Source organism: Bombina bombina, chromosome 9, assembly GCF_027579735.1.
Source record: "Bombina bombina isolate aBomBom1 chromosome 9, aBomBom1.pri, whole genome shotgun sequence".
Classification (NCBI taxonomy): Eukaryota; Metazoa; Chordata; class Amphibia; order Anura; family Bombinatoridae; genus Bombina; species Bombina bombina.
In genome coordinates this window covers 99,870,829-99,891,626 of record NC_069507.1, presented here as the reverse complement: position 1 = coordinate 99,891,626, position 20,798 = coordinate 99,870,829, and positions in this window count along the sequence as shown.

The window sequence follows — 20,798 nt, the reverse complement described above, 5'->3', positions numbered from 1 at the left end:
GTTGGCAAAACAGCACCATTGTACTAGTGCACGGTGAGGGGTTAACTGCAATACCCCTAAATATCCAATATAGTACAATACACCAGCACTGCAAGTCTTTAAATCAATGAATATTTTATTATAGACCCATTAAAATAAGCAACATTTCGGGGTGAATCCCTTAGAGAGCAGGACTAAGGGGTTCACCCCGAAATGTTGCTTATTTTAATGGGTCTAAATAAAATATTAATTGAATTGAAGGTAGATTTCTCATCATAACCTGCAAATTAGATGATATCCCCTATACCCTCGCAAAATTATTACGGCACAAATGCTGGGCAAATCAAATAAAAAAAATCTGCAAACCCATAGCGCCCCAACTCCTATGAGTATTCTCACCAGCCATGCAAATGGGCAGCTTTCCCCCTGAGTTCCTTGAAGCAGCAATTGTAGCAATTCCTAAGCCTGGAAAAGAACCCAACAAGTGTGAGAACTTCCATCCCATCTCTCTAATCAATTTAGATTTAAAATTATTCCCAAAAATCATAGCCTCTAGACTCAACGCTGTTCTTCCTTCACTAGTAGATTGGGACCAGGTTGGCTTAACCCCAGGGAGAGAGGGGCCAGACAACACGAGACATATTCTCAACCTTTATTTAGAAACCAAATGACTAGGAACCCCCTGCACAACCATAGCCTTAGACGCAGAAAATGCGTTTGACCGTGTGAATTGGAGCTACTTATTTGCAGTACTAAAAAAGTTTGAGGTACCCAAAAACTTCTATACTAGTATTAAAGCACTCTATTAATTTTCCTCGGCGTCAGTAAGAGGTCTGGGATTTAGTTCCTTCTCTTTTCCCATTTCAAAAGGAACAGGCCAGAGATGTCCGTCGTCCCCCTTAATTTTTGCTCTTGTTATGGAGCCTCTGGCACAGGTGATCAGATTACATCATAATATCAAAGACATCACTGTAGCCAACACCGTACAAAAAACATCTCTTTTCGTTGACGACCTCACTTTCTTCGTTAGTCCCTCCTGGATCTCTTTAAACTATTAGGCTCATATGGTCTATTGAGCTATTACTAGTTAAACTATTCTCAAACAGAAGCATACACTATCAACATTCTAGACCACAAGCTTATATAATTGAGGAAGGCCTTCCCATTTAACGGGTCAAAACATAAAATTAAACACTTAGGAGTATATCTTTCTTGCAACATCACTACTATGATAGAATCCATTCTTCATCCCCTGTTGCACCTTTTTCAACAAAACACAGAAAAATGGAATGTACCATGCATCTCCTGGTAGAGCAGAGTCGTTGCTTTTAAGATGTTTCTATTGCCCAAACTCGCTTACTTATTTAGAGCCCTTGCACTCCCAATACCCAAGTCCCTCATCTGTAAGTTCCATTCACTCTGCAGTAAATTCATATGGAAGAACAAGCACCCTAGGGTAGTGACCAGAATCCTGCAACAACCATTCTTTAGTGGGGGCGCGGGTGCCCCTAACATAGCCTACTACCATGAAGCAGCTAGACTTGCACACATTCTTCCGTGGAACATACCCACTTCAAGTAGCAAATGGTGGATATTAGAAAATGCATCTCTACCTGGCGCTCAAAGACCTAATATGGCTCCCTAAACATATTAGAATCTCACTAGACATTCAAAACCTTATCATCCTATATGCATTGCACTTTTGGGACAAAATACATTCCTATCCACAAATAGCTCCACGCCCTTCGCCAACACATTCCCTTCATGGGCTTCTTGGGGCTTTTAGGGATTCTCATCCTGCTCTTTGGAATAGTTGCAATATTGACCTCTTTTCTACATGAACCCTATCCACCCTAGAAGACGTTTGCACCACTTTTAACCCCCCCTCAGTTACTGAGATTTGAGTTGTGGAGATTGAGGAGCTTAATGAAATCATGGGGCTTCTTGGAACTCCCTCTCCGTAAACCAACTGAATGGGAAAAGAGATGGTCTACAGCTAAACCAATACAGCATACACTTTCAATCTCATATAAGGACATACGTAACTCCCCAAAGTTCCTCAAGTCTGCATACAACCTGCACTAGGAACGAGAGTTACAATTCCAAGTAGATCAACAAGAGTGGTTTGCTGCTGCATCCCTTACTATATATGTGCTACACTGCACACCACTCCAAGAGTTATACGTCAAAATATGTACTCAATGGCACCTTACCCCACTAAAATTATTAAAATCTCCCCAATATACTCTGCCCTCTGATGGAGGAACTGTGGTAACATGGGCTCTCTAGCTCACATCTGTATTTCACAAACACTCCTTGGATGCCGCTCCAATAATGCATACTGCCCAGACTGTGTTATTTGACTTAGGATTGACACACTAACCATTGTCAGACAAATTTTATGCTATCAATGGGAAAGGGGGGTTTGCTTTAGCGCCAAATAAAAGGTACCTTTAGGCTTTAGTCTAGTGACCCCTTGCTGTCACCAATGTAAATGAATAGATTTGTGTGTGTATAACCAAAGCGCCTAACCTGATGGAGGCTGAAGTACTACTAGTACTTAATAAAGTTTAATCTTGCAGACAATACAAACATAGCATAATCATGGACCCATGTATAAAAACAGATTGAAATAAATAAATTAATAAGATCTAGTATAGTGTTTAAAAACAAATACAGCATAAATGTAAAAATCCAGACTCCTAAAAGGCAGTCTAAATTGACTCCAATTGGTAAAATTGGTAATCTTTAGTATGTGGACCTTCACTTATGCAGGTGAATCAAGATTAGTAGTGTTCAATATCTCCAGTATTTGTGTCCAATGTGGTATAATAGTACAAGTGAAAATATCTCCAATAATTGTGGCAAATGATATATATGATATTCCAGATATACGGCTAGATTTGGAGTTTGGCGTTAGCCGTGAAAACCAGCGTTAGAGGCTCCTAACGCTGGTTTTAGGCTAACTCCGGTATTTGGAGTCACTCAAAAAAGGGTCTAACGCTCACTTTTCAGCCGCGACTTTTCCATACCGCAGATCCCCTTACGTCAATTGCGTATCCTATCTTTTCAATGGGATCTTTCTAACTCCGGTATTTAGAGTCGTGTCTGAAGTGAGCGTTAGAAATCTAAAGACAAAACTCCAGCCGCAGAAAAACGTCAGTAGTTAAGAGCTTTTTGGGCTAACGCCGGTTCATAAAGCTCTTAACTACTGTACTCTAAAGTACACTAACACCCATAAACTACCTATGTACCCCTAAACCGAGGCCCCCCCACATCGCCACCACTCGATTAAAATTTTTTAACCCCTAATCTGACGACCGCCACCTACGTTATACTTATGTACCCCTAATCTGCTGCCCCTAACACCGCCGACCCCTGTATTATATTTATTAACCCCTAATCTGCCCCCACAACGTTGCCGCCAGCTACCTACAATAATTAACCCCTAATCTGCCGACCGCAAAGCGCCGCCACCTACATTATAACACCGCCGACCCCTATATTATATTTATTAACCCCTAATCTGCCCCCCTCAACGTCGCCTCCACCTGCCTACACTTATTAACCCCTAATCTGCCGAGCGGACCGCACCACTACTATAATAAAGTTATTAACCCCTAATCCGCCTCACTAACCCTATAATAAATAGTATTAACCCCTAATCTGCCCTCCCTAACATCGCCGACACCTAACTTCAATTATTAACCCCTAATCTGCCGACCGGAGCTCACCGCTATTCTAATAAATGTATTAACCCCTAAAGCTAAGTCTAACCCTAACACTAACACCCCCCTAAATTAAATATAATTTTAATCTAACGAAATAAATTAACTCTTATTAAATAAATTATTCCTATTTAAAGCTAAATACTTACCTGTAAAATAAATCCTAATATAGCTACAATATAAATTATAATTACATTGTAGCTATTTTAGGATTAATATTTATTTTACAGGCAACTTTGTAATTATTTTAACCAGGTACAATAGCTATTAAATAGTTAAGAACTATTTAATAGCTACCTAGTTAAAATAATTACAAAATTACCTGTAAAATAAATCCTAACCTAAGTTACAATTAAACCTAACACTATACTATCATTAAATTAATTAAATACAATATCTACAAATAACTACAATGAAATAAACTAACTAAAGTACAAAAAATAAAAAAGAACTAAGTTACAAAAAATAAAAAAATATTTACAAACATAAGAAAAATATTACAACAATTTTAAACTAATTACACCTACTCTAAGCCCCCTAATAAAATAACAAAGACCCCCAAAATAAAAAATGCCCTACCCTATTCTAAATTACTAAAGTTCAAAGCTCTTTTACCTTACCAGCCCTGAACAGGGCCCTTTGCGGGGCATGCCCCAAGAAGTTCAGCTTTTTTGCCTGTAAAAAAAAACATACAATACCCCCCCCCCCAACATTACAACCCACCACCCACATACCCCTAATCTAACCCAAACCCCCCTTAAATAAACCTAACATTAAGCCCCTGAAGATCATCCTACCTTGTCTTCACCTCACCAGGTATCACCGATCCGTCCTGGCTCCAAAATCTTCATCCAACCCAAGCGGGGGCTGGCGATCCATCATCCGGTGGCTGAAGAGGTCCAGAAGAGGCTCCAAAGTCTTCATCCTATCCGGGAAGAAGAGGCGATCCGGACCGGCAACCATCTTGATCCAAGCGGCATCTTCTATCTTCATCCGATGACGACCGCCTCCATCCTGAAGACCTCCACCGCGGACCCATCTTCTTCCGGCGACGTCCAACTGAAGAATGACGGTTCCTTTAAGGGACGTCATCCAAGATGGCGTCCCTCGAATTCGGATTGGCTGATAGGATTCTATCAGCCAATAGGAATTAAGGTAGGAATATTCTGATTGGCTGATGTAATCAGCCAATCAGAATCAAGTTCAATCTGATTGGCTGATCCAATCAGCCAATCAGATTGAGCTCGCATTCTATTGGCTGATCGGAACAGCCAATAGAATGCGAGCTCAATCTGATTGGCTGATTCCATCAGCCAATCAGAATATTCCTACCTTAATTCCGATTGGCTGATAGAATCCTATCAGCCAATTGGAATTCGAGGGACGCCATCTTGGATGACGTCCCTTAAAGGAACCGTCATTCTTCAGTTGGACGTCGCCGGAAGAAGATGGGTCCGCGGTGGAGGTCTTCAGGATGGAGCCGGTCGTCATCGGATGAAGATAGAAGATGCCGCTTGGATCAAGATGGTTGCCGGTCCGGATCGCCTCTTCTTCCCGGATAGGATGAAGACTTTGGAGCCTTTTCTGGACCTCTTCAGCCACCCGCAAAGGGCCCTGTTCAGGGCTGGTAAGGTAAAAGAGCTTTGAACTTTAGTAATTTAGAATAGGGTAGGGCATTTTTTATTTTGGGGGTCTTTGTTATTTTATTAGGGGGCTTAGAGTAGGTGTAATTAGTTTAAAATTGTTGTAATATTTTCTTATGTTTGTAAATATTTTTTTATTTTTTGTAACTTAGTTCTTTTTTATTTTTTGTACTTTAGTTAGTTTATTTCATTGTAGTTATTTGTAGGAATTGTATTTAATTTATTTATTGATAGTGTAGTGTTAGGTTTAATTGTAGGTAATTGTAGGTATTTTATTTAATTAATTTAATGATAGTATATTGTTAGGTTTAATTGTAACTTAGGTTAGGATTTATTTTACAGGTAATTTTGTAATTATTTTAACTAGGTAACTATTAAATAGTTCTTAACTATTTAATAGCTATTGTACATGGTTAAAATAATTACAAAGTTGCCTGTAAAATAAATATTAATCCTAAAATAGCTACAATGTAATTATAATTTATATTGTAGCTATATTAGGATTTATTTTACAGGTAAGTATTTAGCTTTAAATAGGAATAATTTATTTAATAAGAGATAATTAATTTCGTTAGATGTAAATTATATTTAACTCAGGGGGGTGTTAGTGTTAGGGTTAGACTTAGCTTTAGGGGTTAATACATTTATTAGAATAGCGGTGAGCTCCAGTTGGCAGATTAGGGGTTAATAATTGAAGTTAGGTGTCGGCGATATTAGGGAGGGCAGATTAGGGGTTAATACTATTTATTATAGGGTTAGTGAGGCGGATTAGGGGTTAATAACTTTATTATAGTAGCGCTCAGGTCCGCTCGGCAGATTAGGGGTTAATAAGTGTAGGCAGGTGGAGGCGACATTGTGGGGGGCAGATTAGGGGTTAATAAATATAATATAGGGGTCAGCAATGTTCGGGCAGCAGATTAGGGGTACATAGGGATAATGTAAGTAGCGGCGGTTTACGGAGCGGCAGATTAGGGGTTAATAATAATATGCAGGGGTCAGCGATAGCGGGGGCAGCAGATTAGGGGTTAATAAGTGTAAGGTTAGGGGTGTTTAGACTCGGGGTACATGTTAGAGTGTTAGGTGCAAACGTAGGAAGTGTTTCCGCATAGAAAACAATGGGGCTGCGTTAGGAGCTGAACGCGGCTTTTTTGCAGGTGTTAGGTTTTTTTTCAGCTCAAACAGCCCCATTGTTTCCTATGGGGGAATCGTGCACGAGCACATTTTTGAGGCTGGCCGCTTGCGTAAGCAACTCTGGTATCGAGAGTTGAAGCTGCGTTAAATATGCTCTACGCTCCTTTTTTGGAGCCTAACGCAGCCTTTATGTGGACTCTCAATACCAGAGTTATTTTTATGGTGCGGCCAGAAAAAACCCGGCGTTAGATTTTCGGGTCGTTACCGACAAAACTCCAAATCTAGCCGATATTGATTAGTGATGTCGCGAACATAAAAATTTGGGTTCGCGAACGGCAAACACGAACTTCCGCGAACCAGGCGAACCACCATTGACTTCAATGGGCAGTCGAATTTTAAAACCCACAGGGACTCTTTCTGGCCACAATAGTGATGGGAAAGTTGTTTCAAGGGGACTAACACCTGGACTGTGGCGTGCCGGAGGGGAATCCATGGCAAAACTCCCATGGAAAATGACATAGTTGATGCAGAGTCTGGTTTTAATCCATAAAGGGCATAAATCACCTAACATTCCTAAATTGTTTGGAATAACGTGCTTTAAAACATCAGGTATGAGGTTGTATCGATCAGGTAGTGTAAGGGTTACGCCCGCTTCACAGTGACAGACCAAATTCTCGCAGCAGGTACAACATCATCATCATCACACCGTACGTCCATGTGTGTAATGCTGCCTGACTGAGACATATCCCTGTTATCTACATCCTCTGGCAATAATGGTTGCGCATCACTCATTTCTTCCAACTGATGTGTAAATAACTCCTCTGACAGATCGAGTGAAGCGGCTGTGGTGCTAGTGTTGGTGGTGGCGGCAGGCGGGCGAGTGGTAACTTGAGAGGTGCCCGAAGCTAAGCTGGAGGATGATGGCACATCAAGGTTCAGAGCGGAAGCTGTAGAAGATTGGGTGTCCTGTGTTAGCCAGTCAACTATGTCCTCAGAACTTTTCGAGTTCAGGGTACGTGGCCTCTGAACACTGGGCATTATTCTAGGGCCAAAGGGAATCACAGCACCACGACCACGACGGCCCCTGCGGGGTGGCCTGCCTCTGCCTGTCATTTTTTTTCGATTAGCGGTACTATGCGTGCAAGCTACTGTGACAACAGATATGAGTAGCACTGTGCACTGGCAGAAGTTGGCAGAGTAGACGCTGTAGGCCTGACACACACGCTTGCAGAAAACTAACTGCTATTCAATCTATTACAGTCAAAAAATTTTTTTTTTTAATGTACACTACGGTTACACCAGATATGAGTTGCACTGGTGTGACACTGTGCCCTGGCAGGCCCTGAAAAATCTGTTACACATATACAACCACCAAAAAACAACCATTCTAAATAGTTTCTAAATTTTGTCCTGAGTTTAGAAATACCCAATGTTAACATGTTCTTTGCTTTTTTTTTGCAAGTTATAGGGAAATAAATACAAGAAGCACTTTGCTATTTCAAAACCACTTTTTTTCAAAATGAGCGCTAGTTACATTGGAACCCTGATATCTGTCAGGAATACCTGAATATCCCTTGACATGTATATATTTTTTTTTAGAAGACATCCCAAAGTATTGATCTAGGCCCAAAAAAAAAATTGTTCACTTTTTCACAAACTTTAGGTTTCTCACAGAAATGATTTACAAACAACTTATGCAATTATGGCATAAATGGTTGTAAATGCTTCTCTGGGATCCCCTTTGTTCAGAAATAGCAGACTTATATGGCTTTGGCGTTGCTTTTTGGTAATTAGAAGGCTGCTAAATGCCACTGCGCACCACACCTGTTTTATGCCCATCAGTGAAGGGGTTAATTAGGGAGCATGTAGGGAGCTTGTAGAGTTAATTTTAGCTTAAGTGTAGTGTAGTAGACAACCCAAAGTATTGATCTAGGCCCATTTGGGTATATTTCATGCCACCATTTCACTGCCAAATGCGATCAAATAAAAAAAAAACGTTACATTTTTTACAATTTTAGGTTTCTCACTAAAATCATTTACAAACAGCTTGTGCAATTATGGCACAACTGGTTGTAAATGCTTCTCTGGGATCCCCTTTGTTCAGAGATAGCAGACATATATGACTTTGGCGTTGCTTTCTGGTAATTAGAAGGCCGCTAAATGCTGCTGCGCATCACATGTGTATTATGGTTAGCAGTGAAGGGGTTAATTAGGTAGTTTGTAGGGAGCTTGCAGGGTTAATTTTATCTTTAGTGTAGAGATCCGCCTCCCACCTGACACATCAGACCCCCTGATGCCTCCCAAACAGCTCCCTTCTCTCCCCCACCCCACAATTGTCCCTGCCATCTTAAGTACTGGCAGAAAGTCTGCCAGTACTAAAATAAAATGTTTTTTTTTTTTTTTTTAGCATATTTACATATGCTGTGGTGTAGCATCCCCCCCTTAGCCCCCAACCTCCCTGATCCCCCCAAAACAGCTCTCTAACCCTCCCCATCTGCCTTATTGGCGGCTATCTTGGGTACTGGCAGCTGTCTGCTATTATTTCACAGTCAAAAAAGTGTTTTTTAAAATGTACACTCCAGATATGAGTGGTGGCACTGGGCAAGTGGGCACAGTATACGCTGTGAGCCTGACACACACGCTGGCAGGCAGGCAAACTCCAATTACATTACACAGGAGGAAAAAAAAAAAAAAGCAGACTGATGTTCTAGCCCTAAAAAGGGCTTTTTGGGGTGCTGTCCTTACAGCAGAGATTAGATGAGTCCTTCAGGACTGTAGTGGACACTGAATACACTAGCCTAGCTATCAATTTCCCTATTAAATCAGCAGCAGCTACACTGCCCCTCCTCTCACTAAGAATGCAGCTTCCAAATGAATCTAAAATGGATGCTGTGCAGGAGGTGGGAGGGTCTGGGAGGGAGTGTCTGCCACTGATTGGCTGTAATGTGTCTGCTGACTGTGAGGTAAAGGGTCAAAGTTTACTCAATGATGAAAAATAGGGGGCGAATTGAACATCGCATATGTTCGCCAGCCGCGGCGAACGCGAACATGCTATGTTTGCCGGGAACTATTCGCAGGCGAACTATTTGCGACATCACTAATATTGATACAAGACAAAAATAGATACAAAAATATATATAAAAGTTAAAAAACTCCAAATGTTTAAAATGTCTCCAAAGATGAATTCAAAAAATTATCACCTAGATTTACAAGTTTTGCATTAGAGGCTGTGCGGTGCTAATGGGCAGTTTTCCCTCACCGCTCACTTACAGACAGCGCTGGTATTACGGGTTTTTACAAACCCGGCATTAACCGCAAAAAGTGTGTGAAGAGCAAAATTTTGCTCCACATCTCACCTCAATACCAGCGCTGTTTACGTTAGCGGTGAGCTGGTAAAACGTGCACGATTTCCCCATAGGAATCAATGGGGGAGAGCCGGCTGAAAAACACCTGCAAAAAAGCAGCGTAAAGCTCCTAACGCAGCCCCATTGATTCCTATGGGGAAATAAAATGTATGTCTAAAATGTATGTCAACACCCTAACATGAACCCCGAGTCTAAACACCCCTTATCTTACACTTATTAACCCCTAATCTGCCGCCCCCAACATCGCCGACACCTGCATTATATTATTAACCCCTAATCTTCCACTCCAGACACCGCCGCCACCTACATTATACTTATGAACCCCTAATCTGCTGCCCCCAACATTGCCGAACCATACATTATATTTATTAACCCCTAATCTGCTGCCCCCAATGTCGCCACAACCTATCTACATTTATTAACCCCTAATCTGCCTCCCACAACGTCGCCACCACTATAATAAAGTTATTAACCCCTAAACCCTAACCCCCCTAACTTAAATATAATTTAAATAAATCTAAATAAAATTACTACAATTAACTAAATAATTCCTATTTAAAACTAAATACTTACCTGTAAAATAAACCCTAAACTAGCTACAATATAACTAATAGTTACATTGTAGCTATCTTAGGGTTTATTTTTATTTTACAGGCAACTTTGTATTTATTTTAACTAGGTAGAATAGTTATTAAATAGTTATTAACTATTTAATAACTACCTAGTTTAAATAAATACAAATTGACCTGTAAAATAAAACCTAACCTAAGTTACACTAACACCTAACACTACACTATAATTAAATAAATTATCTAAATTAAATACAATTAATTATAATTAAATAAAATTATCTAAAGTATGAAAAAAAACAACACTAAATTACAGAAATTACAGAAATTCCAATCAGCCAATAGAATGTGAGCTCTATCCTATTGGCTGATTGGATCAGCCAATAGGATTGAACTTCAGAATAGAATGGAATTCTATCAGCCAATCGTAATTGAAGGGACGCCATCTTGGATGATGTCACTTACAGGAACCTTCATTCGCCGGGTAGTCGTCGGCCAAGAAGGATGCTCCACGTCGGATGTCTTGAAGATGGACCCGCTCCGCGCCGGATAGATGAAGATAGAAGATGCCGTCTGGATGAAGACTTCTGCCCGTCTGGAGGACCACTTCTGCCCGGTTGGGTCAAGACGTCTCACGGTAGGGTGATCTTCAAAGGGTTAGTGTTAGGTTTTTTTAAGGGGCGATTGGGTGGGTTTTAGAGTAGGGTTGGTTGTGTGGGTGGTGGGTTTTAATGTTGGGGGCAATTGTAATTTTTTTACAGGTAAAAAAGCTGATTACTTTGAGGCAATGCCCCACAAAAGGCCCTTTTAAGGGCTATTTGTAATTTAGTGTAGGTTAGGGCTTTTTTATTTTGGGGGCTTTTTTATTTTGTTAGGGGGATTAGAGTAGATGTAATTAGTTTAAAAATCTTGTAATTATTTTATTATTTTCTATCATTTAGTGGGGGGGGGGGTATCCGTACTATAGATAATTTTATTTAATTGTAATTAATTGTATTTAATATAGTTAATTTATTTAATTATAGTGTAGTGTTAGGTGTTAGTGTAACTTAGGTTAGGTTTTATTTTACAGGTCAATTTGTATTTATTTTAGCTAGGTAGTTATTAAATAGTTAATAACTAGTTAATAACTATTCTACCTAGTTAAAATAAATACAAAGTTGCCTGTAAAATAAAAATAATCCCTAAGCTAGCTACAATGTAACTATTAGTTATATTGTAGCTAGTTTAGGGTTTATTTTATAGGTAAGAATTTAGTTTTAAATAGAAATTATTTAGGTAATTGTAGTAATTTTATTTAGATTTATTGTAATTATATTTAGGTTAGGGGGTGTTAGGTTTAGCGTTAGACTTAGGTTTAGGGGTTAATACATTTAATATAGTGGCAGCGATGTTAGGGACGACAGATTAGGGGTTAATAATATTTAACTAGTGTTTGCGATGCGGGAGTGCTGCGGTTTAGGGGTTAATATATTTATTTATAGTGGCGGCGATGTCCGGTTCGGAAGATTAGGGGTTAAAAAATGTATTTTAGTGTTTGTGATGTGGGGGGGGGGGCTCGGTTTAGGGGTTAATAGGTAGTTTATGGGTGTTAGTGTACTTTTTAGCACTTTAGTTAAGAGTTTTATGCTACAGCGTTGTAGTGTAAAACTCTTAACTACTGAATTTAAAATGCGGTACCAGGCTTGACAGGAGAGGGTCTACCACTCACTTTTGGTCAGACTCGTAATCCCAGCGCTATGCAAGTCCCATTGAAAATATAGGATACGCAATTGACGTAAGTGGATTTGTGGTATTTCCAAGTTTGGCCAAAAAAGTGAGCGGTGAGCCTGTCATTTCAAGACTCGTAATACCAGTGGGCGTTAAATAGCAGCGTTGGGACCGGCCAACGCTGTTTTTTAAGCCTAACGCACAACTTGTAATCTAGCCGTATGTGTATTAGAACGAAAAGATAAAAAATAAAAAATGAAAAATTACTTGAAAAATAACGTGAAAAAATGACAAAGTGCTCCTTAAGTGCTCTTTAAATATTAAAGAGTGTTCAATATCTCCAGTATTTGTGTCCAATGTGGTATAATAGTACAAGTGAAAGTATCTCCAATACTTGTGGCAAATGATATATATGATATTCCAGATATAGTGATACAAGACAAAAATAGTTACAAAAATATATATAAAACTCCAAATGTTCAAAATGTCTCCAAAGATGAATTAAAAAAATTATGTGTATTGGAACGAAAAGATAAAAAATAAAAAATTACATGAAAAATAACGTGAAAAAATGACGAAGTGCTCCTTAAGTGCTTTTTAATATTCTCCTTAAGTGAATGTAGTGGTCTCCTAATAGTGTGGCATAATATGTTCCACATATGTTTTTCAAAGTGTCTTAGGGTTATTGATGATAACAAGAGTCCAGGTATCCTCCTGTAAAAGATATGGAATAATGGTGTAGATCATTTTTACATGCACAAAGGTATAAAATTAGGCTTACCAGTACTCAGGTCAATGCATTTCGGCCCTTAGTAGGCCTTTATCAAGACTGGTTTACTAGCTGTACTAGGAGGCCTTTTATAGTGGTGCGCCAGTTATGGCCGGAAGTCACCTAGCCGTTGACCTGAGTACAGTTCATGAGAAGCAGAGAAACTAGGTTCTAGATGTTGATTGGTGGCTTCATATATATATTGAATGTGATTGGCTCACCCATGTGTTCAGTTAGAAACTAGTAGTGCATTGCTGCTCCTTCAACAAATGATACCAAGAGAATGAAACAGATTAGATAATAGAAGTAAATTAGAAAGTTGTTTAAAATGGTATTCTCTATCTGAATCATGAGAGAAAAATTTTGGGTTTCATGTACCTTTAATCTTAAGTTATTTTAATAAAACCAATAGAAAAACTTTGAGGCAGACACTTAAATGCCAAATTCATGTATTGTACAGTTGTTGACTTTATAAGTAACCGAAGCTTTATTTTTTATTTCTTATCTCTTGGTGTTAATACCATCCTGTATCATATTTCTGTTGCCTTGTTTATATGACAACTGACGTACCCACTGATTTATATTCTTCAATAAGAAGACGATTTAAAAAAAAAAAATAGGACTAGTAAATACAGTAGAATTTTAGAATCCACAAATGCACAATAAAAAAGACGCTTACTCTGAATTTCAAATGATCAGTATTTTTTTTTTTTTTTTATTGAGGTTACAGTGAATTTACATCAATCACCGTGTGAACATAAAGAAAAGAACAACATATGGCTTGGTATATTATTACATCAATTGGAAGATGAACTTTTCCATACATTAGGATAAATTACGTGAGTAGCATAACCTCAGTTTTCTTAATTAAAGGGCCATAATACCCAAATGTTTAAACACTTGAAAGTGATTCAGCATAGCTGTAAAAAGCTGACTAGAAAATATCTCCTGAACATCTCTATGTAAAAAAGAAAGATATTTTACCTCAAAAGTTCCTCAGTAGCCACCTCCCATTGTAAAGGATTTCGAAGCAGCATTTTAGTGTTTCTGTCCTGGGACAGCTTAGGGGATGAGCCTCGTGAACTCTCATGTTATTTCACCAATCAGGTAAAGGAAGCTTACTATGAAATCTCATGAGAGTTAAGTCAAATCTCATGAGATCACAGTAAGAGTTCATGACCTCAGCACTGCTGATGCTGATTGGCTGCTGTTCATTTCTTCATTTTTTTTTATTTTTACCTGGGAGCAGCTGAGTATAACTTTTTACACAGAACTTACTCTGCTGAGCTGAGGAAATTGTGAGGTAAAATATCTTCCTTTTTTACATAGAGATGCTCAGATAATATTTTCCTGTCAGCTTTTTACAGTTATACTGCATTAGGTTCAAGTAATTTAGCATATGAGTATTATGTCCCTTTAAGGAAAAAGGGAGGTAATATGAAACCAGATTGGAAAGAGGGGAACGAGAAAAATAATCAAAAGTCTCTTACATTTTCGGGTAGGTCACAATTTAACTACAGAAATGTTATTAGCTATGTATAAAAGAATCACAATCCGGTTATAGAGAAAAGCCAAAAGATACTCCTGTAAATGTTTATAGCTTGGGTAAACAAGACTAACCATCTCTACGGGTGTAACAATCTCTATGAGAGTTCCCAGATTTCCCTAAAAAGAAATATGTTTTTTAGAGTAAGAGCCCAACTGTAGATTTAGTTGTGCAATATGAAATGTGCTATCAAATATCTCTTATAGTAATATTGGATGTGGGAATGAAAATGCTCCAGGGAACTACCTGGGTTGTGTCCGTAATTATATACAATCTAAAGGAAGCACTTTCACTTCATATGCTATTTGTGAGTATGTTTGTAATACCCCTCTATGGCCATAGGGTGGCAACGTTTATATGGCAGAGGGTAAAAGTGAACACATCACAAGGCAGAAATATATTTCACAAAGTACTAAGTGAACAAGAATATCGAGTGACTTAAAAAGAAGTACGAGAGAACGTTACCGGTTAGAAGAGGCAGAGGGAGTCTGCTCTGGGCTGAACAAAGGAGGTAAGCGGTGCAGTTGTAACATGGAGGTCTGTGTAGCCAGAGAGTTTTAGCGTGTGATGTCACCGCAATGTCCGTGAAGAGTTCCGGAAGCTGCAAGGCACTTGATGTTAGATGCACACGTAGATGAGCTGTGGAATAACTCTGCAAGGGGAACTTACAGCACAAAGTAGCTTGTTCCAATAAGGCTTAGGAAATGAGGCTCCTAGTAGAAGCATCAGCAGGAAGATTACCAAGCAATGAATATTGCGTGGTACGAAGTTATATACAGGTAACTATGACCTAGACCCTCTCCTTAAAGGCACAGAACAGAGAGAAGGGAAAAAATCACAAACAAACCATGACAATGGGTGACGAAAACCATCATCTGCCCTGTTTCATTAATGCTTTTAATATCAAGATACCAGATCTCCGAGCACAGAACACCCCCCCCCCAGGGCACCAGCTAGAGAGGCATCAGCCTGGGGAAAGGAAGAAGTTCCCCAGACAAAGAAAAGGAATGTGGAGAAAGGAAAGTACTTTATTATTATTATTATTATTATCGGTTATTTGCAGAGCGCCAACAGATTCCGCAGCACTAGTACCCTAGTTGCCACTCCCCTCTCAGTTGGGCATCCATCATGTAGTCTGAGTTTCTAAGTGGATAAAGAATTTGTTTCTGTAGCTGTGTGGGCAAAAATCTAAGGAAGAGTTCCCATTTGTTCATAAATATTCTGACTCTTTGTTTCATGTCTTTCGGAGTGTCTGCCTGTTCGTATATCACTTGGTGTACTAGAGCTTGTTTTAATTGTGGTAGGGTCAGGGGGGTTGTGATCTCGCCAGTGTTTAAATACAAGTTGCATTGCCAGTAGTATCACATTGGCTGCCAATGTTTAAAGTGGATTTGGTATGCTGCTAAATTGTAGGAGAGATTTTTTTGGAGTGTGAGAGCTAGAGAAGAATTGAATTTGGTTTGAAACCAGTAGGCTACCATCCCCTAATATCTGTTAAGTTTTGGACATTCCCATAGCATGTGAATCAGGTCAGCTGTGGGAAGTGCACATTGTGGACATCGTCCTATGGCTGAATGATTCCACCTTTGAAACATTTTTGGGTCAACATAAGCAGTGTGGAGTAATTTAAAGTGTGCCTTTCTAATGTATGCATCTATGTGGCTTTCCTTACTCCAGTCAGGCTGGTCTGAATATCCCTCTCTGTCACCTCCTCGTCTAGCCTGTCTGTCTATTTTATTGCAAGGTCCTTTGTAGTCTGTATGTTTGTCAGATTTAGTAAAGTTCTATAGGTTGTAGATATTGAAGTCATTCCCCCCTCTGCCAGCCTTGGTAACTTATGAAGTTCGGCCCCAGAGTTTTGTCTCAGAGTAGACATGAGTGTACTGTTAACATAATACCTCAGCTGGAAATATGCAAACTGGTGTGAACGTGGGATCCCAAACATTTCCTGTAATTCTCTTAGTGTAAGTATGTCATGATTATCTGGTGTCAGTATTTGGTGTATCGATTTAATACCTAGGGAGTTCCATACCTGGAAGGGCCTAGTCGTAAACCCCGCTGGGAACTCAGGGTTCCCTTGAAGTGGGTGTTATTTGGTAATTTGATATGGGTATTTCAGTATCTTACAGATCTTGTGCCATGCTTTCAATGGGTGTAGCATGAGTGGAGCATCCTTCAGCTTAGTCTCAGCCTGTTTAGGTGTTAGGTGTGGTAACATAGCTAGGGACCAGGGGGAAACCAATTGTCTTTCTAGGGCTGGGATGGTGAAGTGTGGCCTTTCTATGAGCCAGTCTAAAATGTATTTTCTTTGTGCTGTCCAGTTACACAGTTCAAGGATCAGGAGAGCAAGCCCTCAATCAGACACCGAGCTTGTTAGTTTAGAGTATCTGATCCTGTGTTTCTTACCTTTCCACAGGAAGTCAAGTATGAGTGAGTTTTAAAGCTTCAGGTCTATTTTGCGAAGTATTTCTGGGATAATTTGGAAGCAGTACAATAGTTTTGGAAGCAAAATCATCTTAACCAGCCCTACCCTTCCTGATAGTGATATGGGAAGTTTGGTCCAGCTCAATATGAGCTGCTGGATTTTATTGCGTAATGAATGATAGTTGAGCGCATACCATTTTTTAGGGTCGCTAGACAGAGTGTTGCCCAGGTACTTAACCCCTTAAGGACACGGCCATTTTTCAATTTCTTTCCCTTAAGGACCAGGGCTATTTTTACATTTCTGCGGTGTTTGTGTTTAGCTGTAATTTTCCTCTTACTCGTTTACTGTACCCACACATATTATATACCGTTTTTCTCACCACTAAATGGACTTTCTAAAGATATCATTATTTTCATCATATCTTATAATTTACTATTAAAAATATTATAAAATATGAGGAAAAAATGGAAAAAAACACACTTTTTCTAACTTTGACCCCCAAAATCTGTTACACATCTACAACCACCAAAAAACAACCATGCTAAATAGTTTCTAAAATTTGTCCTGAGTTTAGAAATACCCAATGTTTGCATCTTCTTTGCTTTTTTTGCAAGTTATAGGGCCATAAATACAAGTAGCACTTTGCTATTTCAAAACCACTTTTTTTCAAAATTAGCGCTAGTTACATTGGAACCCTGATATCTGTTGGGAATACCTAAATATCCCTTGACATGTATATATTTTTTTTTAGAAGACATCCCAAAGTATTGATCTAGGCCCATTTTGGTATATTTCATGCCACCATTTCACCGCCAAATGCGATCAAATAAAAAAAAAATGTTAACTTTTTCACAAACTTTAGGTTTCTCACAGAAATTATTTACAAACAACTTGTGCAATTATGGCATAAATGGTTGTAAGTGCTTCTCTGGGATCCCCTTTGTTCAGAAATAGCAGACTTATATGGCTTTGGCGTTGCTTTTTGGTAATTAGAAGGCTGCTAAATGCCACTGCGCGCCACACGTGTTTTATGCCCAGCAGTGAAGGGGTTAATTAGGGAGCATGTAGGCAGCTTGTAGAGTTAATTTTAGCTTTAGTGTAGTGTAGTAGACAACCCAAAGTATTGATCTAGGCCCATTTTGGTAAATTTAATGCCACCATTTCACCGCCAAATGCGATCAAATTTAAAAAAAACGTAATTTTTTTCGCAATTTTAGGTTTCTCACTGAAATTATTTACAAACAGCTTGTGCAATTATGGCACAAATGGTTGTAAATGCTTCTCTGGTATCCCCTTTGTTCAGAAATAGCAGACATATATGGCTTTGGCAATGCTTTTTGGTAATTAGAAGGCTGCTAAATGCCGCTGCACATCACACGTGTATTATGGCTAGCAGTGAAGGGGTTAATTAGGAATCTTGTAGGGAGCTTGCAGGGTTAATTTTAGCTTTAGTGTAGAGATCAGCCTCCCACCTGACACATCAGACCCACTGATCCCTCCCAAACAGCTCTCTTCCCTCCCCCACCCCACAGTTGTCCCCGCCATCTTCAGTACTGGCAGAAAGTCTGCCAGTACTAAAATAAAAGGTATCTTTTTTTTTTTCTTTTTTTTTGGGAGCATATTTACATATGCTGCTGTGTAGGATCCCTCTTAGCCCCAAACCTCCCTGATCCCCCCCAAACAGCTCTCTAACCCTCCCCCTCTACATTATTGGGAGCCATCTTGGGTACTGGCAGCTGTCTGCCAGTACCCAGTTTACAAAAAAAATGTATATTTTTTATTTTTTCCCACTTTTCTGTAGTGTAGCTTCCCCCCCCAAGACTAAACCCCCACCCCCTCCCAGATCCCTTCGATTAACATATTTATCTCCCCTCTCTCCCTCTAAATAGAAACCACTGTTCCATAGTGTAATGGTTCCCACCCGCTCCCTCCCCGTGCACGCGCCTGCCCGCCTCCCCTGTGCACGCGCGCGCGTCCGTGCGCGACTCCCAGCAATCCCGCCCACGATCCCGCCCACCGGTAAGCCATCGATCGCCGCCCACCCACCTCCCACGTCTGCTCCCACCCACCAACGATCACGGCATCGATGTCCGGTGCAGAGAGGGCCACAGAGTGGCTCTCTCTGCATCGGATGGGGAAAAATGTTATTGCAGTGATGCCTCGATATCGAGGCATCACTACAATAACCGGAAAGTGGCTGGAAACGATCAGGATCGCTTCCAGCCGCTTTCAACCCCAACGTCGTACAGGGTACGTCGCTGGTCTTTAAAGACCAGTTTGTGCAAGACGTACCCTGTACGACGCGTGTCGTTAAGGGGTTAAAATCATTTTGGATGATTCTGAAAGGGAGGTCTAAATTTGTTAGTGTGGAGTTCCGATGGAGTGGGACCAGTTCCGACTTGTCCAAGTTAATTTCATATCCGGAAATCAGGCTAAATTCCGAGATTAGGGCCATTAGTTTCTCAATATTGCTACTGGGGTCAGAGAAGTACAGGTCCATGTCATCTGCGAATAGCGAGAGGTGTACCTTTGTGTCACCTATACTCAGTCCCTCAGTGTGTGTACATATTTTAATTGCAAGGGGTTCAATAGAAAGATCTAATAGGAGGGGGGATAGTGGGCAACCAGTCTGTTTGCTAATATCTTTGTGAGTAATTTATAGTCCAAATTTAATAGCAATATTGGGCAATATGATTCTGGGAGTAATGGGTCTCTTCCTGACTTGTGTAAAATACTGATGTTAGCATCTGAGAAGCATTAAATATTAACTCATCCCTATCTTATAATAAATTAAAACTTATCTTTAGAATTAAAATAAACTATATTAAACTATTAATTAACCTACCCTAACTATTATACTACAATTACATTAAACTATATTAAACTATTAATTAACCTACCCTAACTATTAAACTAAAATTATATTAAACTAACAATTAAATTAACTATATTACATATTTAAAAACCTAACCCTACTCAAGTTATTTTAATCTACTATTAAAAATGACTAGGTTACAAAAAATAAAAAACACTGTTACAAAAAATAAAAAACACTAAGTTACAAAAAATAAAAAAACACAGTATCAAAAGTAAAAAAGAATTACACCTAATCTAAGAGCCCTATCAAAATAAAAAAGACCCCCCAAAATAAAAAAACATAGCCTACACTAAACTACCAATGGCCCTTAAAAGGGCCTTTTGCGGGGCATTGCCCCAAAGAAATCAGCTCTTTTACCTGTTAAAAAAAAATACAAATACCCCCAGTAAACAGTAAAACCCACCAACCACACAACCAACACCGCCAAATAAAACCCTATCTAAAAAACCTAAGCTCCCCATTGCCCTGAAAATGGCATTTGTATGGGCATTGCACTTAAAAGGGCATTCAGCTCTTTTACTGCCAAAAGTCCCTAAGCTAAAATTAAAACCAACCCAATAAACCCTTAAAATAACCTAACACTAACCACCGACGAAGACCGAACATCCATCCTCATCCAAGCGGCAGAAGTCCTCAGCGAAGCCGGCAGAAGTCTTCATCCAAGCGGGCAGAAGTCTTCATCCAGATGGCATCTTCTATCTTCATCCATCGCGCGGAGTGGCTCCATCTTCAAGATATCCAGCGCGGAGCATCCTCTTCTTCCGATGGCCAACAACGAATAAAGTTTCACTTTAAGGTACGTCATCCAAGATGGCGTCCCTTACATTCCGATTGGCTGATAGAATTCAATCAGCCAATAGGATTGATCCAATTTCCTCCAATCACGGCATTGAATCAGACACTGATTCCCCCGGGGGGAAGCCCTGATTGGAGGATAACCTATCCATCATTTCTGACGTCAGAAATGGCTTGCAACGACCGGAGGAAGCTGGAGCTGCTGTGAAGATTAAAAGGTAATTTTTTTTTCTCAACAGGAGTGAAATTCTAATTTTAAT